A 20,569-nucleotide genomic window follows, 5' to 3' on the forward strand; every position below is an offset into this window, starting at 1 on the left:
ATAATGGGCAGCTCTGGATGCAACGGTTTGAGGAACCTTAGTTCAGCCTTACCTGACGACAGCATTAGAGCTTATTCTCTGCGACTCTCTCTGTGTTCCCTGTTTCCTTGTCCCTTGTCTCCTTGTCATTTTCTTCCCGGCTTCTACAACTCACGACTTGTCTTTTGGATTTCGTCTCTGGATTCTCCTTGTAACTACATTTGCGCCTCTGTGTCACTTTTGCCTGTTTTCTGACTACGAGGTTGAACTGCGCATTGAATAAACTACCTTGAGCACTGCTATTGAGTCCGACGCCTCTCTTCCATGTGGGAAATCATGACAGAAGGTTCCGCCACTCTTTCGGAGCCAGCAGTGCAAGAGTGTGTACGGCACGCACTCACTTCTCAGGGCGCGCTGCTGAGATCACACAATCAAGCACTTAACTAAGACATTGGCTCGAGGGGCTGTGCATCCTTTCGTTGTGCTGACAGATCATAAGAACTTGGAATACCCCCAAACAGCTCGGCGTCTAAATCCCCGACAAGCCAGGTGGGCCCTTTTCTATACTTGGTTTAATTTCACTGTGACGTACAGACCTGGCAGTAAAATCACAGAGGTAGATGCAATGTCCCGGGTGCATGAACGAGTCCCTGTTCCTGAGGCCACGGAGACCATTTGCCCAAGTCTTGTGTGGTAGCTCCCGTCCAATGGCACTTTCTCCAGGACCTCCACCAAGCCCAAGAGACAGAGCTGGAACCTCCTGAGAAGCCCGCAGGGAAATTGTATGTCCCGACCAGCATGCAACCCACTTTCCTACAGTGGGAGCACAACCACCCTGCTTCCGGACACCCAGGCATCAGCAAAACCCAGTCCCTCCTCCAAAGACAGTTCTGGTGGCCTTCCCTGCGAGAGGATGTCATGGACTTCATTCAAGCTTGTACAACCTGTGCCCAAGTCAAAACCTCAACCCAGAAACCTGCAGGGCTCCTTGAACTCTTGCCCGCGCCGACCCGTCCCTGTTCCCACATTGCCATAGACTTCCTCATGGACCTTCCAAGTTCAGACGGTAAAGCCACCATACTCATCTTAATTGACCGGTTCTCCAAGGCTTGCCATCTTCTTCCTCTCCCCAAACTCCCTATCACCCTAGAAACTGCGGAACTCCTCTTCCACCACGACTTCCGCCTCTTTGGCTTACCAGAGGACATCATGCCAGACCGTGGGCCACAATTCACATCCCGAGTATGGAGGGCCTTCTGGGAAAGGTTGAGGGTGTCGATGAGTCTAATGTCAGGCTATCATCCTCAAGCGAACGGTCAAGTGGAGCGACTCCATCAGGACATCAGCCGGTTCTTGTGCAGCTACTGCGCCAACAAACAACAACAATAGACAATGTACTTACTGTGAGCTGAATATCCTCACAACTCCCTGACCCATACACCCACAGGAATCACCCCTTTCCAGTGTGTGTTAGGGTACCAACCCCTTTGTTTCCCTGGCACCCTAGCTCGAGTGACGTACAGCTGTTGACTCCTGGTACAAGGACAGTGAAGAGACATGGTGAGCAGTCCGAGAGCAGCTACAAGGTCAAGTAACAAGCGGACCGCCACCGGTGTCCACTCTCTTTCATGTCATGGCAAAGAGTTTGGTTATCTACAAAATGCCTCTTATGGAATCACCCTGCAAGAAACTCAGTCCTAGATACATTGGTCCCTTCAAGGTTCTTAGCCGTGTCACCCCTGTATCTTATTGACTCCAACTGCCCCCACACCTAAGGGTACACCCTACCTTTCATGTTTCCCTCCTCAAGCCCTGTTCCACATCTTTGCAACAACCACAGCTTGACACCATGCTACCACCTCCTGTGCAGGTTGGGGACATGCCCCCATATACAGCACATGCCTTGCTGGACTCTCGCTGCCGTGGAGGACAACTACAGTATTTGGTGGAAAGGGAGGGTTATGGGCCGGAGGAACGGTGTTGGGTGTCTGCCCATGATATCTTGGACCCAGTCCTGATTTCCACTTTTCAAAAGAACCATCTGGATCGTCCAGCACCAAACAACATCTTCCTCGCCGTCAGGGAGTGACGCTTGTGGAGGGAGGGTACTGTCACGCCCCTCATTTCCATGCAACAAGTGACACCTGCAGCTGATCAAGGGATGGGAGTATAAGGGGTGGCTCTGGATGCAATGGTTTGCAGAACCTTAGTTCAGCCTTACCTGACGACAGCATTAGAACTTATTCTCCTCGACCCTCTCCGTGTTCCCTGTTTCCTTATCCCTTGTCTCCTCGTCATTGTCTTCCTGGCTTCCACAGCTCACAGCTTGTCTCTTAGATTTCATCTCTGGATTTTCCTTGTAACTACTTTTGTGCCTCGGTGACCTATTTGCCTGTTTACAGACTACGAGATTGAGGTGCCCTTTGAATAAACCACCCTGGACACTGCAACTGGGTCCGACGCCTCTCTTCGTGTGGGAAACCATGGCAATACAGGTATTCCTCAATTTATAGACTCTTTATCTGAACTTTTAGTATAAAGTATAAAGCTTTTTTTTTTTTTTTTGGAAATCGGCACAACAAAATTTATCAGAAATATGTCAAAACAAATTTGCATGTTGCACCAATGAATAAAGACAGTAAAATACTGTAAATAGCCTGCATCCAGATGTCTCTGTCTGTTGGTGTGTTGGGAATGAGAGAATATTGCTTTAAGAGAGGGGAGCATTATGGGAAGTTTGAAATTCCATGGGTCTGTCTATCAGCAATATTTGACTGTTACTGAATTGAAAAAATTGCAAAAACAACAGCATAATTAGCAGGAAATATTTACCTGATCGATTTGGATGCACAGTTTTGCAACTGTGCGGTTTTAGAAAGTTGTTCCTAGTTAAAATAGCACGCTTAGTAGATCCCTGATTGGTTTATTGCTCATCCTGCAGAGAACTGATCAATTAAAAAGAAAAATGAAATTGCCTCAAAGCAGTAACTCTGACACTCAATTCAATTTATTTTTATAGAGCACTCTTGTCACGCAGTGACACAGAGCGCTTGAACAAAGGCATAAGGCAGAGAAACGAGTACAACAAAGACAGCTGACTACAGACTAGGGTAATACATTATCAAAGCTATAAGTATGCCTACTGGGCACGGAGGAACGGAATAAAACTCCCAACTGAAAGTTAAGGGAAAAAAGAACCTGTGGGAGTCCAAGTACCAAGTGTCAGAAGTAAGATGGCAAAAGTAACAGGTATATTTTTTTCTGAAATGTACTTTGGAGAAAAGAGTCCGCTAAATAAATAAATGTAAATGTAAGTGTTTTATATTACGCTGAAATCGTGGGTTGAACTTTTTATAGGTTTTAAGTTGTATAATCTTTGGGGGGTAATTGATTTGTGGTTTTCAGATAGACAGGGAACACATTATTATATCTTTGCACAAACTGACAGTTATGCAGAAACACTAAAAAACAATAAGCCTTTGCAAAAATAGCTCTGATGGAATAAATGGTTCACTGGACACTGTGATGAAAGGTGTAATGTAGGACTAGGGATATAGCAAAATACAGCAAATGGCAAAGTAAGAAAATGGCTTCCTACATTAACACAAAAAGACTGGGTCCATGATAGAACAGTGGCTAGAACAATAGCAATAAACTGCTTTAATAATGCAGATGTCCCTTGATTTATTCATGCATTAGGTTCTGGGAAAAGGGAAAAAACCTCAGATGAAACTATTACGAATTTTAAAAGATAGCTGGAAGACTTTTATTTATTTATTCCATTTCCACAACCCCTTGTCAGTGTAAAGCCACAATGTTTCGGTTCCTATCCGGTACCTAGTGATTTCTTGGAGAGATGTTTGTGTTTTACAAATAATTTCACAAGTTATTTCACAAAGAGAAAGAATGGTATAATGGTAATTTTGTAGGGGGAAAAATAAATAAATAAATAAATAAATAAACTTCCAGGTTTTCCAATAGCCAAAAGGCTTGGAATATAGCTTTGTTCCAAAACTGCAACAAAACCACTGTTAAAAAATACTTATAATCTTTACACACTCATTTTACTGTATGTAAACTTTTCCCTTGCTCTGTTGCTTTGCTAAAATAATTATATATATTTGCCAAGAGCCTCTAACACTATCAACAAAATGATCACATTAAGATCTTGATTATTAACATTTAATGTAGTTTAGCAATTGATTCAACTTTTTAAATACTGTAAGTAATTATTAAACTACCCTACAATGGATTGGTGTCCCATCCAGGGTGTATCGCCTTAACTTTGCTCGCAGTGGTTCCAGGATAGGCTCCAGACAACCACAAGTTAAGGTGGTGAAGTGATTAATGAAAGTGAGCGAGTGAGAGAATAATGAAAGTAATAATTTAAAAAAATTGGTTGACAGCTGAAAATCACTGATATGTTTGTCTTGTTTCAGCCTTTTTAAATGCCCATTTACTTAAAGGGTTATAAAAAATGTATTGGCTTTCATGGCCACATGATATATTTTATCCTTGTCAACCGCACCTTGCCTGCACCTACGTCTCATTAAGACGGCAGGGGATGAAATGACAAGGATTCCATGCCTGCTTGCAGAACCTCATTTGAGCAACCTCTACTCCTGTGTGTCTAACGATTCCAGTCCTATTCAAGTTCTTGATTGCCTGGCTCCCGCCTTAGCTTTGTCTCGTTGTTTACATCCCTGCTTTGCTCCAAGAAACCCTGAGTGCTCATTGCCCGATCTTCGCCTGTCCCCAACTACGATTCTTTGTCTCGCTCCATGGCTTTGATTGTAATAAACGGAACCCATGATTGGGTCCTACTCACCTTCGCCCCAGCTTTCATAGTTGCAGCATGACAGAAGGTTCCGACTCGCAAATGGACCCAGTGGTTCTGCACTGACTACAAACAGCAGTTGCTGCACTGGGCACCCTACTGGGCTCCCATGACCAGACCCTGAAGCAGCACTCTGAAACTCTGTGGGGGCTCATCCTGGTACTCTAAGCAAAGGCCATCGTGGAAGCAGTAAGCAAGGAAACTGCCTCCGATCCGCCCCCTGCAGCCTTGGCTCCCACTCCTGCACTGCCTCCACCCATCCCCATTGCAGACCCATGACTGGCCACACCTGACAAGTATGACGGGAACCCAAACGCCTGCCAAAGCTTCATGCTCCAGTGCGAGCTGGTATTTGCCAGACTGCCGTACACCTACCAGATGGATGATAGTAAAATAATTAACTTTTATCTGATTTCCTTGCTGACAGGTCCAGTGCTGAAATAGGCCACTGCTATCTGGAGTAACGGAGTTCCCACTCCCTGTGCTGCGTTCAAACAACACATTAAGGCTGTGTTTGATCACCAGCTCACCACTCAGGATACATGCAACCAGGTGCTATGGATCAAACAAGGCAACAGCTTGGTGTCGGCGTATTCCTTAGAGTTCTGAACCCTCGTGGAACAGAGTGGGTGGAATGGGTGGCTCTCCTGACCAACTTCAGGAATGGTTTCCATCCCTGGATCTAGGCCAAGCTCACCTACCAAGGGGAGAGCTGGACCCATGACAAGTTTGTGCAGATCACCATTGGTATTAACAATCTGGCCCGGGACAGAGGCCCACAGTCCTGGACGGCTCCCTCTGTATCTCGGGGTCCCTCCAATGTGCCAGAGCCCATGCAGCTTGGACAAGGAAGGCTGTCTTTGGCGAAAAGACAGCGCCGAATCAAGGACAGACTGTGTCTATACTGTGGGGACCGCAGACAAATCTACACCTCCTGCCCGATTCAACCTCCCCATCAACAGACTCCCACCAGGAACTGAAAGTCAGCGGTGCCCTTCGCCCTATCACACAGCTAACGGTGCCCGTAGTTCTGTCCTGAGGAGGAGATCAGTTCTACATGCGTGCGATGGTGGATTCAGGGGCCATGGGCTGTTTTATAGACTTAGCATTTGAGCACTCCCATGGCATACAGGTGTAGGGATGCAACCCGATGTTACCGGTCAGCGCACTAGACAGGCAGCCTTTGGGGTCTGGGGAAGTGGAGGAACAAACTGAACCGATCATCATGCAGGTTGGGGCTTGCCACAAGGAGGAGGTAGTGTTTTTTCTCATACGGTCACCAGACACCCCTATCATCCTGGGGTTCACTTGGCTGACCCGTCACAACCTGGTATTCGCATGGAGCAAGGGTGAGCTAGTGGATTGGGAGCCAGAGAGCACAAACACCTGTCTCACTCTTCCGTGTCAGGCCACCTCCATTGAGAGCCCTGAGACAGCCAGGCCTATTGCTTTTCTGCAGGAATATCAAGACCTTGCAGAGATCTTCAGCAAAAGCAAGGCCACTGCCTTGCCGCCTCACCAGCCTTGGGAGTTCGCCATAGACCTCCTGCCAGGCACCACGCCCTCTAGGAGAAGGATATATCCTTTGTCCCTACCCGAGCAACAGGCTATGCAAGAGTATATAACTCGGGCGTTGGCCTCAAGATTATCCGGCCATCCACATCTCCTGCCTCAGCAGGGTTCTTTTTTATCGGGAAAAAAGAAAGGGGCCTACTCCCTTGCATTGATTACTGGGGCTTAAATACTATCACGGTCAAGTATCCCCACCCCTTACTACTGATCACTGCTGCCTTAGAACAGGTCCATCGGGCTCAGGTATCTACAAAACTAGACTTGCGGAGTGTGTACAACCTCATCCGGATTAGGGAGGGAGATGAATAGAAGACTGTGTTCGGCACCTCCTTTGGCCACTATGAGTACACAGTCATGCCATTCGGTCTGTCAAATGCGCCATCTGTTTTCCAAGCCTTTGTTAACCATGGGTTGGGTGACCTGGTCAACTGCTGTGTTTTGGTCTACCTGGACGACATAGTGATTTACTCACTGTCACATACTGAGCTCTGGGATATTTATAACAAATGTTTTGTATGTTTTTGTATTTATGTTGTTGGGTGTTATTCTTTTTGGGGAATATGTATTTAGGAATTAGGGAGGTGTGGTGGTGCAACAGGTTTAGCCTGTCCCTGCTCTCTGGTAGGTCTGGGGTTTGAGTCCCACTTAGAGTGCCTTGCAGCGGACTGGCATCCCATCCCGGGTGTGTCCCCTCCCCCTCCAGCCTTGTGCCCTGTGTTGCCATTTTGGGCTCCGGCTCGCTGTGACCTCACTTGGGACAAGCGCTTTCAGTCAATGTGTGCGTGTGTGTGTGTATTTTGGAATTAGCTGTCGAGGCTGTTATGCTGTAGCCAAAAGAGTGGAGTTTCTGCTATGAAAGATTGTATTAGGTCTCTAGTTAGAGAGACTCATACAGAGAACAGGAGAGCTGTGTATTGCTCTTGGTGCAAGGGGTTTAAGCCTATGGCTCATAGGCTGCATTTTCTTTTGTAACTCAGTGTTTGATTTTGTATTTGGCTTGGGTTAAAGTGTTTTATTATAAGTGAAGATCATCTTTTTAAGTAAAGAAAAATAAATATTTTTAGTCCAACTACTTTGGTTCTCTACTGCTGCCTTCATCCATCGTCCAGACCCTTACACTCACCATCTCTGGAACAACACGTGCTGCAGGTGCAAATGGTCTTAACACACCTGTTGGACAACCATCTCTATGCGAAAGGAGAGAAGTGTTTATTCTATCAGATCTCTTTTCTTGGGTTCCTGCTGAATGCCGAGGGGATGGCAATGGACATGACGAAAGTCCAGGTGGTGGTAGACTGGCCCATACCTGAGATGGTTAAGGCCCTACAGCAGTTCCTGGGTTTCGCTAACTTCTACAGGTGTTTCATCAGGGGGTTCAGCTCAATCGCTGCCTTCCCTCATGGCACTCTTATCCTCTGGTAAAATGGTCCGGCTGGCCTGGAACGAACAAATCGCAAGTGCCTTCCGGGAACTCAAGGGACGTTTCATGCCCGCGCCAATCCTCCGACACCCCGACCCTACGTTGCCTTTTGTGGTGGAGGTGGATGCTTCGGTGATAGCAGTCGGGGTGGTGTTGTCCCAGTGGCAAGGAACTCTTCCAAAGATGCACCTTTGCGCATACTTCTCCTGTAAGTTGTCCCCTGGCTGACTGCAATTATGACATAGGCAACTGGGATTTGCTCACTATCAAATTAGCTTTGGAGGCATGGCGCCACTGGCTGGAGGGGGTGGTGCTTCCAATCCTGGTGCTCACTGATCATCATAACCTGGAGTATCTGTAGTTGGCGCACTGACTGAACCCGCACCAGGCCAGGTGGATGTTGTTTTTTATCAGTTTCAGGTTCACGGTGTCTTACAGGCTTGATACCAGGAACACTAAAGCCGATGCCCTGTATCGCTTACCTGAAAAAGACCAGCTGACTGACCCACCAAGGCCCCTCCTCCCAGAGGCCTGTGTGGTGGCCCCTGTACTATGGCAATTCTTCCATCACCTCCAGGCCACACAAGCAACAGACCTGAGACCAAAGGACAAACCACAGGGTAAGGAATACGTGCCCATCCGCATGCGCCCGACACTGATGCAGTGGGCCCACAAGTCCCCGGCTTCAGGGCACTCTGGCACCCGCCAGACTTTAGCCCTTCTATAAGGCCACTTCTGGTGGCCCTCACTCCCATCCAATGTCCAGGAGTATGTGGAAGCCGGTGAAGTATGTGCCCAGGCAAGGACCCCGAACCTGAAGCCTGCAGGTCTGCTGGAGCCCCTTCCCATTCCAACCCGGCCCTGGTCCCATGTGGCAATGGACTTCTTCATGGATCTGCCTCCCTCAGACAGTAACACCGTCGTCCTGACCTTCATCGAACCTCTTTTCCAAGTTGTGTCACCTGATCACCCTGCCTAGGATTCCTACCTCATTGGAAACCATGGAGGCCCTCTTCCACCATGTCTTCCAGCTCTACAGTCTCCCAGAAGACAGTGTCGGACAGGGGGCCACAATTCACCTCCAGGGTCCAGAAGGCATTTTAGCACAAGTTGGGGGTGTCAGTGAGTCTCACATCAGGGTACCACCTCAAGGCCAGTGGCCAGGTAGAGTGGCTCCATCAGGATCTTGGCCATTTCCTGAGAAGCTATTGTTGCTGCAGACATCAGTGGTCCTGGTTTCTGCCCTGGGCTGAGTACGCGCATAATGTCTTGTCCCACACATCTAAGGGTATATCTCCATTCCAATAGAGTCTAGGATACCAACCCGTGCTGTTCCCCTGGCATCCCAGACCCAGCGACTTGCCAGCGGTTGACACCTGGCATCGGTGCAGCAAACAGATCTCGCGTGCTATACAGAAGCACCTCCAATGGAGCACGCGACGGATGAAACAAGTTTCAAGTTTAGTGTTGTAGGTAGAAGTACCGTGTACACGTATCATGAAATTCCTCTTGAATGCTTCTCCACAGACTATGGACAAGACAGAGACAATACAAATACTGCACAAAACAAAACAATGACAATGACAGTGAGTAATGCAAAAGCAATAGTGATAACGATAAATGACGGTAACAGTAATAATAATAATAATGCCAATAGACAGCCAGAGAGCTCTGAACGTGAGAATGAGAATGCAAATGCTTGAAGTGACAGTGTAATTTACCAATGTGCTTGGAAGGAACAGTCCAACTGTATTTACTAAAGGTGGTACATTGGTGAGTGTTGCATACTCTAACAGCAGTGGGGTTAAAGCTGTTCCTGTACCTAGCAATGCAGGTTCGAATAGACTTGAGCCGCTATCCAGATGGTGGAGAAGAGAAAAGTGCCCGTGCAAGGTGTCTGTGATCTTTCATGATGCGCATCGTCTTTCTGAGGCAGCGTGTGGTGTAGGTGTCCTGGACTGCTGGTAGCTGTGTGCCGATAATTTCCTGAGCTGTTTTGACTACCCTCTGCAGGGTTTTGTTGTCCTGTATGGAGCAGCTGCCACACCAGGATGTAATACACCCTGTGAGGACAGACTCCACAGCACACCTGTAGAAAGTGGTGAGGACTGTAGTGGGCATCCTGGCTTTCTTCAGACGCCTGAGGAAGTGGAGGCATTGATGGGCCTTTTTGATGGTTGATGCTGTGAACACAGTCCATGTGAGTTTGGCAGTGAGGGTAACCCCTAGGAATCTGAAGCTCTTGACCCTCTCTACAATGTCCCCTCCTATGTAGATGGGTGCATGAGCCATATCCTGTTTCCTGAAGTCAGTCACCAACTCCTTAGTTTTACTGACATTGAGAGACAGGTTGTTGTCCTGGCACCACTCTGCCAGGAGCCTCACCTCCTCTCTGTAGGCCATCTCGTCATTGTTGGTGATCAGACCCATAATGGTGGTATCATCAGCAAACTTTATGATGGTGTTGGAGCTGTGCCTGGCCACACAGTCATGTGTGAACAAGGAATACAGCACCAGGCTCAGGACGCTTTCCTGTGGAGTGCCAGCGTTGAGGGTAAGTGGGGAGGAGGTGTTTCTGCCAATCCGCAGACGCTGGGGTCTGTTGGTGAGGAAATCCAGTATCCACAATGTGGTACTCAGTCCCAGTCCTAGTAGTTTGTAGATCAGCTTGGTTGGGATGACAGTATTAAATGCTGAGCTATAATCCACAGATAATAGCCTTGCATAACAGTTTTTATTGTCCAGGTGAGCCAGAGTGGTGTGAAGTGTGTGTGATATGGTGTCTTCAGTGGATCTGTTGTGGTGGTAGGCAAACTGCAGTGAGTACAAAGTGTCTGGGATAGTGTCCTTAATGTGTCCCAGTACCAGCCTCTCAAAGCATTTCATTGCAATGGGGGTCAGTGTCACTGGGCGATAGTCATTAAGGCAGCTCACTTTGTTTTTCTTAGGAACGGGGATAATGGTGGTGTTTTTGAAACAGGTGGGTATAGTTGAGTTTTTTAAGGAGGTGTTAAATATGTCTGTGAAGACAGCAGCCAGTTGCTAACTGCATGTTTTTAAAACATGCCCTGAAATTCCATCCTGACCAGCAGCTTTGCAGATGTTGACTCGGCTAAAAGTTTTTCTCACTTGTGCCACGGAGATGGTGAGACTGGGGTCATTCAGCACTATAGGAATTCGCACTTGGGGGGTCTTTGTTTGCGAGCTCGAAGTGGCCATAAAATGCGTTCGGTTTGTCAGGGAGAGACGCAGCGGCACCTGTCAATGTTCTCGTCTGTGGTTTATAATCTGTTAAAGTTTGGATTCCCTGTCACAACCTACGTGCTTCTTGAGTGCAGTTAAACTGTGATTCCTGCTGTATTCCCATTTTGTGCTAGAGATGGCTTTGCAGAGCTCATACTTACACTTTATGTACACGTACGTGTCTCCGGACTGAAACACGCAGGTTCGCACGCGGATCTTATTACGGATTTCATCGGTAATCCACTGTTTTTGGTTAGGGATTGAGCGGATTGTTTTATAGGGTATGCAGACACTTACACGGTACTGGATGAAGTCTGTGACCACTGTGGCATACTTGTCCAGATTGGAGGATGAGTTTCTGAACATGTCCCAGTCCACAGAGTGGAAGCAGTCCTGGAGCCTTTCCTCTGCTTCTGCTGTCCAGCACTGTACAGTACGTGTCACAGGCTCCTCTCACTTCAGTTTCTGCTTGTAGACTGGGAGCAGTAGAATCAAGGCGTGATCTGACTGCCCAAGGTGTGGAAGCAGCAGGGAGTGGTACGCACCTTTGTGTGAAGTGTAGCAGTGGTCGAGGGTATTTGGGCCTCTGGTGTGATGATGGTACTTTGGGTACACATTCCTGAATTTGGCTTGGTTCAAGTCCCCAAAAATAATGAACAGGACGTCTGGCTGCTTGTTCTCATACTTAGTGACGACGTGGTACAGTTTGTTCAGTGCACTGTGTGTGTTACCTTGGGGTGGGATGTAAACTGTGGCCATGAGCACAGCCGAGAACTCCTTGGACAGGTAGAACAGTTGGCATTTGATAAGAAGGTATTCAAGGTCCGGAGTGCAGTTCCAGATCAATAACCATACATACAGGATCTCTGCAGGGCTGCGTGCTGAGCCCCATGCTCTACACATGATTGTAAGGCCCTACAGTGGGTGGTGAGAGCTGCCCAAACCATCTCTGGAATGGCCTTACTGACACTGGAGAGCCTCTACCAGGCCAGAGCCATCAGGAGAACCATTAACATCATCAAGGACATTAGTCTCCCTCAGCACAGCCTTTTCACACTCTTACCATCAGGCAGACGTTACAGGAGTGTTAAAGACAGAACTTCGAGGCTGTAAAACAGTTTTTTCCCACAGGCCATCAGTCTTGTGAACGACACCTATCCACTGCCTCCCCCCCCATCATTACAGACACAGGCTACCCTCTGATCCTGAGAGGTGTCAACTACCCCATCCTTCCTACACACACACACACACACACACACACACACACACACACACACACACACACACACACACACAATGCTAATACCATCAGACACTACAGACTACCTCTGCATTCTTTGCGCACTCATACACAATACTTTTCAGATTGCAAATGACAATATGGACCCAATCTACCTCTGCAGTACTTTGCACATACATGTCTTCCATGTTTACATTGCACACTGTACACTTCATATATACACATAATTTTGTTTCTTGCATTTGCACTAATTGTAGTTTTGTAAATTTGTAACTTACACCTTGTGTCTTCTTTCCCTATGTCCTTATAATTTATAATTTATGTCTTAGGCTACAGAGTAAGAATTTCATTGTATGTGTAACAGACTGTTTACTGTACATATGATAATAAACCCTTGAATCTTGAATCTTCCTCGCCGGGCAGAGAGTGTGGTTGTCCACCTGCGACATCAAGCTGCGGTTACCATCCAAGAAACTCAGCCCTCGCTACATATGTCCATTTAAGGTGCTCCGGTAGGTCTGCCCCGGACACTGCCCCACATTCCATGTCTCTCTTCTCAAACCGTGCTCACATCCCTCTTTCAGCCTCCGCAGGCCACAGGGCTCCCGCAGCCGATACAGGTAGACAACGTTACCGCCTACTTGGTCAGGGCTCTTATTGACTCCCAACAGCAGCGAGGGGGCTTACAATACCTAGTGGTTTGGGAGGGCTACAGGGCAGAGGAGCAGTGTTGGGTTCCTGCACAGGACATTTTTGACCCAGTCTTGATATAGGACTTTCACAGGGACTATCCAGACTGGCCAGTGACCAAGCCAAGAGGTCACCCCAGGGGGGCCTGTCGGATGACTGGAGCCGCCCATAGGATGGGGGGTACTGTCACATGCACCTTGCTTGCACCTGCGTCTCATCAAGACGGCACGGATAAAAGGACAAGGATTCCACGGCTGTTTGCATAAACTCTCTTGAGCAAACGCTACTCCCATGATTCCAGTGATTCCTGCCCTTTTCAAGATACTGATTTCCTGGCTCCAGACCTTTGCGTTGTCTCATCGTTTATGTCTCTGCTTTACTCCAAGAAACCCTGAGTCCTCATCGTCCAACCTTCGCCTGTCCCCGACAACGGTTCTTTGTCTTGCTCCCTGGCTTTGATTGCAATAAACGGAACCCGCAACTGGGTCCTACTCACCCTCGCCCCAGATCCCATTGTTCCAGCAAGTATGTATGTATTGCTGTTCTTATTGTCTGGCATGCTGTTTTGTAGGAAAGCTATCCTCAATGGACATTCAGAAATTTTGTCACATTACAATGTTTCTTTGTTAAAATGGTAATTAAGATATTTCTGATTACAGTCTTGTGCTGTGTTACAATTGCCTTTTCTGACTACTTTTAGTAATGGCCAATAAGTCTATGTATAGTAAATATACCTGTTCACAGCAGCCTTTGTAAACAGATGGCCAAATTTGGCAGAAGTATGGTTAGGACACAGGCATTCAAAGCTGCCTGCTTTTATTAGCATCATCTAGCATGTGCTTCCATTGATCCCAGGCATGTTGCAGATAACTGAGTAATCCATAGAGTTTTGCAGGACAAGACCTCCAACCCCCACCCCCATCACTCTCACCACCTCTATATACAGGGCCTCTCCTGGAGGAGCAGGCCCAGCATCCAGGCCAAGCCTAAGGGGAGAAGGTCTTGTGCTAAAGGAGCTGATGGGGGGGTCAATCACAATCTGCCTAAACTTTCTGCTCAAGAACAGACACAATTTACTCCACAGAAATCTCATTCACAGTTCAGACACAAACTCCACAAAATAACACTGAAATTTCCAGTGCCAATCTATTTATTGATTCTAGAGCAGAGCAGTTTGCCTGTGGAAAATTATTGCTGTAACTGAAACAAACATGTAGTGGAATACAGGGGACAGCTGGTAGTGTAGTGGTTAGAGCTACTACCTTTGAACCCAAAGGTTGCAGGTTTGAGCCTCACGTCTGGCTGTAGTACCCTTGCATAGGGCACTTACCCTAAATGGCTTCAGTAAAGTTACGTGGAGAAAAGCATCAGCTATATGAATGTATAGAATAGTCAGTGGTTGTGTAATCTTCAGCAGCTTTAGTATAACTCTTACAAAAGATGTATACTAAACTACATACATCACTTGCCCAGGAAAAAATCTAAATTCAAAGTATGATTTCTACTGTATGCATCACGTCCACACCCACCGACTCAGCTATGGAACCCGTTGCCATTAGCAGGGCCAGTATGAAAGCAGCACCGTCGTGGCAATGGGTGTGGAATCTACACCGCCCATCCTTTGGCTTGTACATTCAGCATCTTGTTTTCCCAGTACGCTATTCCCTGTTTACAGTTCCTGCTTCTCCTGGCTTTTTGGCCTCAGATTGTTAACCGGTTTCTTGAGTATTGCTTAGCCCCTGAAAACAACATTCGCACCTCAGAAGATCCTGGCCTGTCCCCGACCGCAGTCTCTCATTGCTCCCATGTTTTAGCACCGAAACAACAGCACCCGCACTTGGGTCCAAACCTTACTTCCCGTCTCCTGTCCACTACCGTGACAGCAGATTCTACCTTCATGGACCCAGAGGGGTTGAAGCGCCTGCAAAAGGTGGTGTCTGTGCACGAGGTCCTGCTGGGCTCTCATGATCAAATGCTGCAGCAGATCCTGGAGACCCTACAGGCTCTGATGCCAATGCAGCAGGTCCCTGAACCCACTGAGGTGTCCGCCATTGTGACCACGTCAGCTGCAGCTGAAGCCCCCGTCGCCGCCTCCACAGCAACACTCCCCATGTCATGAGACGTTGCCATGAGCACATCAGTGACGAATCCCCAGTTGGCCACACCTGAAAGGTATGACGGTTTGCTGGAGAAATGCCGAGGGTTCTTCCTGCAATGTGAGCTCATCTTTGCGAGCCAGCCGAATAGCATATATAATTTCATTATTAACCAGACCCGCTCTAGACTGGGCCACCGCTGTCTGGCACAAACGTGAGCCCACCACGTTTGAGAGATTCCAGAAGCATTTTCGAGTGGTGTTTGACCACTCTCTCTCAGCAACTGCCTGATCACGATACAGCAGGGCAGTCGTATCGTAGCAGCGTAGTCCCTGGAATTCCGGACCCTGGCTGTGAAGAGCGGCTAGAATCAAGCTGCCTTTCTGGCATCCTTCAGACGAGAGTTGCACCCATAGATCCAGGCTAAACTGGCGTACTGGGGGGAGGACTGGACTTTGAACTGCTTCATAGAAACGGTGGTTGTCATTGACCACTTCACGTGGGACCAACTTCCATGGCCCGAGCTACCTCCCCTGGCTGCCCCTGGCAACCAGGAGGCCCCAGGACAAATACACCTGGGACAAGGGCAGCTGACTCCAGAAGAGAGGCAGCGACAGCTCTGGGGCCACCTGTGCCTGTACTGTGGAGAGGCCGGCCACTTCAGATTAGACTGCCCTGCTAAATGACCCTCCACGAAGCCCTGCCAAGGAGCTGAGGTGAGTGCCCTACGCTGCTCGGATACCCAGTTAGCGGTGCCGATAGAGGTGTCCTGGGGGTCCACTCAAATCCGAAAAATGTGAGTTTTAAGATGGTTCTTAAATGTAGAGATTCAGTAGTTCTAAGGAAGAGGCCATTCCACCACATTGGAGCCAGAACCAAAAACCTCTGTGCTTTTCATATTGGACCTTTTCTGTATGGGACCACCAAGCGAGAAGAGATGGAGGAGCATAGCAGTCTAGCTGGGGCATAGCAAATGATCAGGTCTCATAGATATCAGTGAGTAGATACATTGATGGTTTTGTAGGCCATAACCACAGCCTTGAATTTGATCCGGGCAGCTATAGGAAGCTAATGCAAGGAGACACGGAGCAGTGATACATGAGAGCACAACTCGTGCAGTAACATTCTGTATCAGCTGTAGAGATTTGATAGCAGAGGCCAGAAGGCCAGACAAGAGAGAGTTCCAGGTTGGATATCACCATCATCAAAAGACAGACTTCAACATAATGCTCCAAAGGGCCACAATAGACCTTGATAACAAGGACAGTGTCTTTAAATGCACCAATGGCAGCCTGTTCAAACTGAGATGACTAAAGGCCCAAGACAGTGGAGCATCTCATCCAAGATCTACTCTTCGCTGACAATGCTGCCCTTGTTTCCCATACAGTGACAGCTCTGTAGCATATAACATCCTGCTTTGCAGAGGGTGATCTTTAGATTACAAGTCAGCTTGAAGACAGAAGTTCTCCACCAGCCCACACCTCAGGAAAACTACCACCCTCCCTGCATTCTCATTAGTGAGTCAGAGCTGAAGACACTCCACCAGTTCAGCCACCTGGGGTACATCATCTCCTCTAATGCCAAGGTCAACAAAGAGATTGACAAAAGACTGGCAAAGGCAAACAGTGCACTTGGCATACTGCACAAAAGAGTCTGGAGCAACAAGCATCTGAAGAAAGGCACAAAGATCAGTGTGTACAGAGCCGTTGTACTGACCACTCTACTCTATGGCTCCGAGTCATGGGTCACCTCCCACTACCACCTGCAACTCCTTGGGCGCTTCCACCAGTGCTGCCTCCGCAACATCCTCAACATCCACTGGAATGACTTCATCACCAACACTGAAGTCCTTGAACAGGTGTAGGTCACCAGCATCAAAGTAATGCTGATGAAGATGCAGCTGCACTGGCCAGGCAATGGAGGATCATTGCCTGCCCAAGATTGTGCTGTATGGTGAACTCACCACTGGCCACCGTGACAGAGGGGAACTGAAGAAGAAGTACAAGGATGCTCTGAAGAAATCCCTTGCTGCCTCTTAAATTGACCATCGCAAGTGGTCTGCTCTAGTCTCTGACTGCAAGGCCTGGAGACACAGCATTCACCAGGCTGTCTCCTCCTTCGAGAGCGCACACAGGGCTGGTCTTGAGAACAAAAGGAGGTGGAGGAAGAAATGTGACACTACAGCACCAAGCCCAGAACAGACTTTCCCTTGCAGCCGCTGCAGCCGGACCTGCCTGTCCCGTATGGGCCTTGTCAGCCACCAGCAAGCCTTCCATAAGCATGGATAGCCCCCTTCCTAAATTTTTGTTCACAAACCCAAGCCATGAGGTTGATGCTCTGTATGGTTGAGCACAGCTTTGGTTGTGATTTTTTTTTTTCTTTTGATGTAACTCATCTTAACCATCGGTAACATTTTTATTGTTGCCTTAGTGTGCCAACTGAAGTCTTATTTCCTTGGGTACATTGCTAAAGTGGTATTGCCAGGTCAAGTGTGCACTCTAAATTTTGCATAGGTTAATTTTACATCACAAGCTATTTTTCAAGGTGGCGCTCTGAGGTGGCATGCTACTATATCGGATACAAAATATAGTGTGTGTGTTCCCCATATACACTATACTCTGCAATGGATAGGTGTCCCATTCAGGATATTTCTTTAAAAGCCTATTGCCTTGTGCTTTATGGATAGGCTTCAGACCACTGATATTGACTTGGACAAGTGATTGATGATAGTTAGTTTACACTGTAAAATGAAACTTGTCTTCTACAGTTTTGTGCAGAAGTTCTTACATGCTAGTTAAACATTTCTGCATCACTAAATCTCTAATGAAATTAAAGTTCAATAAACTCTCTGTTCCTTCTGTCCTTTCAGGATCTTGTGCCTACTTCCATAATTATGGCCTTCTGCCATGCTGAGTGAAGACTCAAAACAAACACATAACTGACTCTTGTAATGAGAATTTTCAGTTTTTCCAGGGATGTCAAAACTTGCATCCAGCTTTGGGGGGGGGGGCACATATCTGGCCATTTCAGTGTGGCAGCATAAATGCAATCATAGTTAGATCTTTTTCACAAAAAAACATTCCACATATATATTACCTTATTCTTTAGCCATGATTAGTAGAATTACTTATTTAAACCAAATTGGAACAACAAAATATTGTGGCACACGGCACTCTGGGTTCGGATGGGGCAAAGGATGCACAGGCAGTGTTCATTTCAAACGTTTTATTAAAACACCGGCACACAAGGAAATAATGCTCTTGGGCCGAGGACTCCACTTCCTCAAGGACCTACAGAATGCCTCAAGCCAGCCTTCCCAGCCTGATTAGTGCCCCCAGGCTTTTTTTTTTCTCCACTCAGTGACAAACATAGCCACCCCTTCACACTCCCCAAAATTCCCCCCAGTGGTTGAACACTATTTACAATTCACCCAGAATCCAACTATTTACAATAGACCCATTTCCCGCCCGAACTCTCAGTAACGCGAGTTGTTACAATACATTAGCAGCACACTGATTTTGTTATTGTCGGGTTACAAGGAGTAGAAAATTCTTGGAGCAACCCTGTTTGCTCACAGAAATTTTTTCCCCATTTTTATTTGAAATATACCTCCTGCTGGCTTTGCACAGCAGATAAAAAAGCACATGTTACAGGAGAGCCTGGTGTACTTCAACTTCATGTTTAATTCCCTTGACACATACTTTTATATTCCTACCCCCATGTTGCAAAATAACTTGAGAAATGTGGTCTTTTGCTTTAGGTCTGAGTCGGTGCAAGCCAAGAAAGCAGTGACATATCACAGCAGGGGGATAGCTCCTGATTTGATGATTAAAAAGTTTTATCTTCACATTGCTGTGAAAACCAAGAGGACAGCGATATTGCGCCTATACAAGAACTGTGGAATGAAACGTGACAGCCAATCCTACCGCTGTGATCTGTCATGCTTCCAGAGTCCAGAAAGTACAATTAACAGATCAGTGCCCTTGTGACAGCAATACACATCTGTACCTGACACCAAGCCACAAATGAGCTGTCAGTCATAGCCCACTGTGGCCATGATTATCAGTAGAAATTGTGACAATGCTAAAAAGATTATTTTAAGCTGACTGATGGTTTCAAAAATATATTCCCTTTGTTAATTTTACTTACAGTAATTCAGTAATGTTACTATAGATATTTAACTCTGGGCTAAACAGTGTCACTACAAACACATGTTGGGTTGTTTTAGCCCAGCTTGCCTCATTTAAGCACATTATTTTAATTTGATTTACGAGGCCATTTCCTGTACTATTTTTAGGGGACTATTCACTGTTGGATTATACAAATCACTTTAAAACCAGCACTTTGCAGTTCTAGCCATTCTTGCTCTACTGGACACTTGCTCAGTCCATTGCATGATAGCCACATGCACCGTATATAATAAACCACTTGCCCTTATCAGGGCTTTCGCAGACCAGAGCCGCAAACAGTGGACATTAGGCTATTGTATGTCAACCCTGAACACACACACACAATGGACAGTTCAATTCAGTTTACCAGTTAACGTGAATCCCATGTCTTGGGATGATGGGAGGAAACCAGAACTCAGGAAATTTGTGTTTTACATTGATAAGCGGTTTAGGCAATTATCATTAATGAGCTCCAACTTCAGGTGTATGTCGGTGGGTTGATGCTACAGTAGAGGGTTATAGGGTTAGAATGGATGGTGGGGGGGAATTTACTGGGAGAAAAGCAACATGCTGATTTCTTCCTATAGCCTGCTACACTGTGGATCTCATTGGAGAACAAGTTCACAGGTAGACCCAAAGATTTTAACTTTCCATAAAAATAGGAACTGGTGCCAATACAAATAAAAAGGATGGATACCTCTTGATATTTCATCATACAATTCTTCATTTCTCCAGTGCATGAACTTTGTGCTTTCACCAGTAACTTAAAATAAAATCCTGTATAACTGACTAATTAGCTGAGTTGATCTATTTTGAATTCTATAAGGCACCATGGAAGTTGCATTTAAAAAAAAAATGCCAGTTAAAGATTACACAGGGTAGTTTTCCTCATGAAAAGGTTTTGATTTTTTTACCTTTTACTGTACATAACCAAGAGATAAAAGGCAAATAATACATACATACTTGGGTAAGAAGTTATATTTATTCATTCACCAGGCCCCCTAAAATCTACCTCTACCGGCCTCACATGAGCCCGCCATCAACGGCCTCTTGCCTCTGCCACCAGATCTGCATACCTGAACAATTTCCACTCATACGCCTCCCCAACAGCATCCTTTAACAACACCATTAACTTTACAAAGTACGCGATCCGCTCACGCTCCAGATACAACACCATGTCTAGATGCAGTGAAATAACTGAAATGACCTGTGGCACCTGGAACTGTTTGCCCACATCAGCCAGCAGCTTTCAGTCCTGTGCATTAACCCACCTACCAAGACACATCCACTTTTGCACAGTGTTTCTCTCTCCTGTCTGCATAA

Source organism: Scleropages formosus, chromosome 15, assembly GCF_900964775.1.
Source record: "Scleropages formosus chromosome 15, fSclFor1.1, whole genome shotgun sequence".
NCBI lineage: Eukaryota > Metazoa > Chordata > Actinopteri > Osteoglossiformes > Osteoglossidae > Scleropages > Scleropages formosus.